General features: G+C 48.2%; 1 non-coding gene across 1 annotated transcript; it reads right to left on the reverse strand.

Moving 5' to 3' along the window:
* Positions 1-1769: 1769 nt before the first annotated feature.
* On the reverse strand, positions 1770-1876 carry LOC118588187. The gene has a single exon (XR_004945576.1). It is a non-coding gene; the product is annotated as a U6 spliceosomal RNA (small nuclear RNA).
* Between the last annotated feature and the right edge of the window lie 5431 nt (positions 1877-7307).

Below are 7307 nucleotides of genomic sequence, written 5' to 3' on the forward strand. Positions count from 1 at the left end.
TTCTGTAAGTTTGGTTGCTCTAGAGAAACCTCATCAATAAATAGTCTCCCATAGAGATGGGGCATCTCATCCTTTGTAACAGAAGAGGAAAAGAAAGGCCATAGACTGCCTGAGTGAGAAGGTTCACTGGTGGGAAATTGGGAAGAGGGTACTGGTTAGCTTCTGAAGAAAATGTAGTCCAGGGTCATCAATAAGAAAGACACAGGAGGGGGCTGGAGAGATGGCTCAGAGGTTAAGAGCAGTGGCTGTTCTTCCAGAGGTCCTGAGTTCAATTCCCAGCAACCACATGGAGGCTCACAACCATCTGTAATGAGATCTGGTGCCCTCTTCTGGCCTGCAGGGACACGTGCAAACAGAACACTGTATACATAATAAATAAATAAATTAAAAAAAAAAAAGACAGGCACAGTGAAGGGTGGGGTGGGGGCAGGGGTTGGAGGTGGGGACAGAAGGCATAAGGTGGTTTTTCTGGGTGTTGGAAAGCAGCCACAGGGTAACAGAAGGTAGGCTGCCATTGAGTGTGGCTTTAAAGTAGGATGTTCAGGAGTTGGGGCTATAGCTCAGTGGGTAGAGTTCTTATCTAGGATGTGCAAAGTCCAAGTTCTTTCCCCAGCTCTGCAAACACTGGACATGGTGGTGTATACCCACAATCTTGGCACTTGGGAGGCAGAGGTGAAAGGATCAGAAGTTCATGGTCATCTTCAGCTGCATACTGTGTTCAATGCCAGTCTGGGATACATGAGACTTTGGCTCAAAACAAACAAACAGTAGCCCTCTAAGGTAGAGTGTTTGGGAAGTTATAAGGCTGCAGTTTTTTTTTTTTTATTTATTTTTATTTATTTTGCCGGAGCCGAGGATAGAACCCAGGGCCTTGTGCTTGCTAGGCAAGCGCTCTACCACTGAGCTAAATCCCCAACTCCAAGGCTGCAGTTTGAGCTCTAAGCTAGTTAAGGAGGTGAGTCAGGGTTGACCAGAAGGAAGTGGAAGGCCAGTAGAGGTGCTGAAGGCCAGAGGTGAAGATGTTCAAGGAGAAACAGAGATAGGAAAAGAAAAGAGACGTAACTGTGGGGGTGAGTGATTCCTAGGTGGAAGTGAGTGGTGTTTTCCCAGCACTTCAGAGATAGAAGCAAAGACATCAGGAGTTCAAGGTCGTTCTCAGCCTTAGTCAGCTCCTAGCCAACCTGGGCTCTCTGAGGTCTTTTCTCAAGAAGTGTTCCAACCCTTTCTCTCTACGCTTCCTCCACATCTCCCCTTTGAGGTAAACAGCTTTATTCAACCATGCCCTTCCACAATAACTTCCTACCTCAGCACAAACCCAGAAACAATGGACTCAGTTGACCATGGACTAAGACCTCTGAAGCCATGAGCCAAAGGAGACAGTTTGTCTTTTTAAATCATTTGTCATAGTGATTGTCTTAGTTAGGGTTTCTACTGCTGTGAAGAGACACCATGACCACAGCTCTTTTTGTTGTTGTTGTTGTTTTTTCGAGACAGGGTTTCTCTGTGTAGCTTTGTGCCTTTCCTGGATCTTGCTCTGTAGACCAGGCTGGCCTCGAACTCACAAAGATCTGCCTGCCTCTGCCTCCCAAGTGCTGGGAGTCATGAGCCACCACTGCCTGGCGACCACAACTCGTATAAAGGAAAACATTTTATTGGGGTGGCTTACAGTTTTAGAGGTTGAATCCATTATTATCATGGTAGGATATGACAGTGTGTAGGCAGACATGGTGCTAGAGAGTTAGCTTAGAGTTCTACATCTTTTTTTTTTTTTTAATATGGAATGCTTCATGAATTTGCACGTCATCCTTGAGCAGGGGCCATGCTAATCTTCTCTGTATCATTCCAATTTTAGTATATGTGCTGCCAAAGTGAGCACGAGTTCTACATCTTGCAGGCAACCAGAAGTGAACTGAGACACTGGGTATGGCTTGAGCATATATGAGACCTCAAAGCCTGCCCCCACAATGACACACTTCCTCCAACAAAGCCACACCCACTCCACCAAAGCCACACCTCCTAATAGTGCCACTCCCTTTGGGGGCCATTTTCTTTCAAACCACCATAGTGACAGAAAATAACTAAGCCTCCAAAGCAGGAAGCTCTTTAGAGGAGGTGGGGGGTGGGGTGGGGGATGGAAATGAAGTAGTAATGGAGAATGGAAAGAATTCCCCAAGTCTGGGTTCAGGAACACATGAAAAAAGGACAGCTTCCCTGTGGCTTCCAGTCTTCACTCGAAGACTTCAGGGGCACAGGGTCATCCAACAGAGCCAGAGGCCACCAGGAAGGTGCTCCATCAGGCAGTGTGCAAGGGAGGAGGCCTGTCATCTGCTAACCACTGTGCTACACCTAGTGTATGAGATACTTTTCTCATTGCGCTAACAAAACGAGAGACAAAGACAGCTAAGGATGGAAAGGTTTGCTCGACTCACCATTTGTGGGTACAGTTTGGGGGTAGTCACAGAGGAAGGTACATAATGGAGCTGGTCACAGTGGCTCTACAGTCGGGAAGCAGAGAGAACAAGGCTGCTCAGCTCACTTTTTTCTTTTCATTCAGTCTAGGACTCCAGCCCAGGGGATGGTGTCGCCCACATTCGGGGTGGGTCTCCTTAATTTAATTAGCTCAATCTAGAAGGTCCCTCCTAGACATACTTAGATGTGGGGAGAGGATGTTATTGACATGAGCACAGATAATTACGTCAAAGACCCCAGTGCCTCGGACCCATAGGAATGGCGGTCTTCCCTGGATTTGAGTTTTCAGGTTGACATTGTATGTAGGAACTATCAATTGCAGCTTCCTCCTCCTTGATGACTGCTCACCTGCAGAGACCTCCCACCAAGACTCGCTACCTTCCTTCTTACCGCTGTATATCAAACTCCCTGAGTTTCCCGGCGGCGGCTGCTGCATCTCCACAAGAGCGCATAACTCACACGATCCCAGTTTCTCTGAACATGTGTCTGTTATTTCTTCACACCCTGGTGCTCCAGTCAGGTCAGCTCCAAAGCTGTGCAGCTCATGGCAACCAGAAGTTTATTTTTATGGTGATTCTATCAAACTGGTAATCAAAATGAGCCATCACACTTGATTCTTTTTTTTTTTTTTTTTTTTTTTTTTTTTGGTTTTTCGAAACAGGGTTTCTCTGTGGCTTTGGAGGCTGTCCTGGAACTCGCTTTTAGACCAAGCTGGCCTCGAACTCAAAGAGATCCACCTGCCTCTGCCTCCCTAGTGCTGGGATTACAGGTGTGCGCCACCACCGCCCCGCCACATTTGATTCTTAAGTTGAGGTGTAAGAGGCAGAACATAACCCTTCTGGGCTCAGCAGGTGAAGATGCTTGCTGTTGACACTGGAGACCCAAGTTCTGTCCCCAAGACCCACATGGAGAGAACCAACTTCAGCAAATTGTTTTCTGATCTCCACATGAGCACGTTGTTATGTTTGCACCCAAACACATCACACATAACTAAATAAATACGTAGATGTAATAAGAAGGAAAATAGCATTTGTTCTTCTGCCTGCAACTTCCACACATTTCAAGTAGATCATGGGACAGAGTTGGGGGCAGGAAGAACACTATGTGCTCCCATTCGGTAGTCAAGGTGATAGTTAAAACGGCGCTTGTGGGTGGCGCTGGTTACCGGCGGAAAAGTCACAAGCCACAGCCACAACTACCAGAGTTAGAAAGAGCTTCATTAGAAAGAAACCAGGCCTGGAGAGAAAGGAAGAGGAAGATGGTGGGAGGGAACAGAGCAGAGAGCAGAGAGGAAACACATAAAAAGAGCACAGAGAGAGTATGGGGGTCCATTTCCAGCTTTTTAAGGTGGGGGATTTCGTGACCATCACACTAGCACCTGCTAGCACCTGATGATGATATAAGACGTAGGACACAGGACCCCAAGCTGTGCATGTACAGAATCCTAACATTCCAGACTTTTATTATAAACAAGTGAGTGAGTAGGAATAGGAGTGTTGTTCCTCCTGGAAAAAACTTCTGCCAGCTTACTTGGTAGGCGTTGGTTGGCTCTTAGGGGGAATAGGGAAGGAGGATTTTCCGAGGTAGACAGGCATTCTGGGATGATGGGCTGTCCTGCTGCCCTGGAGCCATCCATCCCTCTTGGCTTGGCATTCTGGCTGCTTTTGTATCTGACAGGATGCTGGTGAGACAGAAAAGACCTGAAGTAGATCTGACCTGTCCAGATGAATTTAAGCTGGTTTCTGGAGCTTGGGAAAAATTTTGAACATGTTAAGAAGCAGCCATGAGAAAGTTAGTGACCATTTGTGGTGTTTAGTACTCTGCTTGTATTGGTTAGTGTTAATGGGAGAGACAGAGAGATTAGAACATGTTAAGCTTTATCAGAGACAGATTATTTAAGGCACTCGTTTTAACAGTAATAGATGGTTATATTAAAGTCTGTTTTTGTAGAGCCCAGACACTTTTAGGTCTGGGGGTGTAAATACCTTTTAGCTGTTACAGTTTCGTACTTGATGATCTCCAGACTCCAGTTCTGTGGTGATCCTATAACCATTAGCTGAACAGTGAGTTAGAAGAGGGAACTGGGAAGAGAAAAGCTTGTGGTGCATGAGAACTTATTTATTTATTTTAATTACGGACAAGGCAGAGAGCAGGGCCTTGTCTGTGTCCCTGTGCATGAGGAGAAGAAGCACTGCTGACAGGTCAGCAGTGAGGCCCATGGAGGGAGCAATGAAATGGAAGCTCCTACCTTAGCTGGAAAATCTTTTCCCATTAAGTAACCCTGAAAGTACAGTTAAGTCTGGATGAGTTGGGTAAGGCTGTCCTCCCTACCCCAACAATAGGGAAACAAGGAGAGATGTCGCCCCAAAACTCCCAGGACTGGGTCAGTGGCTCTGGGGTCCAGAAGGAAAGAAACAGATCACTTCCATGCTGCATTCTGGGTTCTCCACGAGCCTGTGGCCAAGCCTAGGTCTGCTAGAGGTCTTAGCTTGATGTTCCCATGCCATCTTGGTACCTGGGGGCAGTCAGCTGACTGGGTGTCTTTCTAGGCAGCACTTTCAACAAGGCTCAATTGATGGCCTGGCAGGGCACTCAATAGCCCACGTGGCCTTTTTTCCTCACTTAAAACAGGGACCCAACGGCTTTCAGGAGCCAGGGTGTGCCAGTAGTTAGCCAATTTATTCTCAGGCTTTTGTTTATCTCTTCCCTGGTATGCCTTGAATACCAGAGATGACACTTTCATCTGTGGGGTTAGGAGCCTTGCTCTCCACAAGCTTAAGTTTTAGTCCCATGTTGGGGAGGTCTGAAGGACAAGAGACAGATTTTACTCCATGACTTGAATTTTTTTCCTTGATATTTGCTGGCTTGAGGACAGCTTTAGGAAGATCTGCCATGAGGCAGGCTATAAACTGATCTCTGGCTAAAGAGTCATCCTTATTACTGTGATCCCCATGTAGGTCCTGATCGTAAACTTATTTGCATGCATCCTAGCCAGCTTCCAGACCTGTCTGTGTCTCTCACAGCAGCTTGAGAATGAGTGGAAGGAGTTAAGGTGAGTTAAAGTGAGAGTCAGCAAAGCGGCCCACACAACACTAGAGAGGCCATCTACTGGTTCTGGAGTTAAGGTGAGGTGGGTTAAAGCCTACCCACTGTCGGAAAGCAGAAGTCAGATAGACAGAAATGGTTGCACATGGCAAGGGGCTGTAGGAGGAGGGGGATGGATTCAGAGCTTCAGTAGGAAGCTTGGGGATAAGGTAACTTTTCATTTGCCCGTTCGCTGGCAGAAGTTCCCGTGAAGCCATTATGTGGCCAGATTTGCTGATATCCACCCTTATGTCCCACGGCTGCAGCCAAGAGAGAAAAATAAAAAATTAAAATAACAAACCAGGATCCTAGGCTCCTATCTCAAGCATCCCTGAGGCAAGGAGAAGGATCTATGAATCAGCACAGGTTACCCAAACTGTTGTCACAGTATGAGTAAGGGCTGGGAGCGTACATAGCACGTGGACCACCCGGTCCTATATTTCGTCAAGATAAAATGTGTCCTTGCCAGTGCAGCCTGAAGACACCCCCCCCACCCGGTCCAGCAGCTGAGAAAATGGAAAAAGTGGATCTGACAGTCACTGGGCAGTCGCAGGTCCTCAATGCTGAGTGCACAGAATTTCCTGTCGGAGTCTATGGCACCAATGATAGTAAAACAGCGCTGGTTAGTTGGTGCAAAAGTCACAGGCCACAGCAGAACACAGTTTTAGTTTTTAGAACTTTATTAGAAGGGAAAGAGAGAGCCAAGCCTGGTGGAGGGGGAAGAGTGGGAACAGAGAGAGGAAACACAGGAAGAGAGTGCAGAGAGAGAGAGAGCGCCAGAGCTTGGGGGTCTGTGTCTGGCTTTTTAAGGTGGGGATTGCATGACCACAAAGTCACCAGCACCTGATGATGATGTAAGGCGTGAGACACAGGACCCCAGCTGCGCATGTACAGAATCCTAACGCAAGGTGTTCACAGAGTTGCTGAATGTCTTCTGCTGTTTCTGAGTCTTTGGGGCTTGCTGGCCCTCGTTTGGGAGCCTTTTAGTTTTCTGTGGCCCCACACCTCCCCATTCTCTGTTGTAGCTGGGTACAGGGGTAGTCCTCTCCTGTCACCTGGGGTCCATCCACTCTCCTAGACCAGTTCCAGCGGGAAGTTCTGGGACGGAGCCTCCCGGTACACACCCACTTAACCATACAGACGTCAGGTGTTCCCTCTACTGACATTCTTTTGGCCAGCATTCCGGATCTCATTGCTGGAAGTCAGATGTCAAGGAGAAAATCAGGGGCACCTGCAGCAGCCCAGCTGTGGAGAGAGCACACACGGGCATTGGAAAAGACAAATGCCCTTCTGTCACCCAAAACACCCAGGACCTTGGGCATCAGTTAGCCCCGCTGTTCTCTGCAAGTCCCAGCCAAAACAAGCTGTTTGGGCCACTTACCATCTGCAGCAGGGAACCTTGCCCTGGTCGGACAGTTCCTGCTTTCTACGGTGAATGAAATGGAGGACACGACAGCTCCAAGGTGTGGTTGAGGAGAAGGGTTCTATTGTAGATATGAGGGCGAGAACAGCCACAGGCGCCTGAAGAGTCCAGACGGAACCGGACCACGAGGGGAGGGGTGGGGAGCAACAGGAGGGAAGAGAGGGCACGTGACCAAAATGGCTGCGTTACATTGGAATCCGAAGCTGGGGGTACCCGAAGCCCAGTCCCTGGGTTGGAGAGGTGAAGGGTAGGGGCGGGATGAGACGTGCTGGGCGGAGCCACTGGTAGGGGATGAGACTTGTCCCAGGTTTCTCTGGGACCTGACAGACAG

This window comes from Onychomys torridus, chromosome 7 (assembly GCF_903995425.1).
Source record: "Onychomys torridus chromosome 7, mOncTor1.1, whole genome shotgun sequence".
Taxonomy (NCBI): Eukaryota; Metazoa; Chordata; class Mammalia; order Rodentia; family Cricetidae; genus Onychomys; species Onychomys torridus.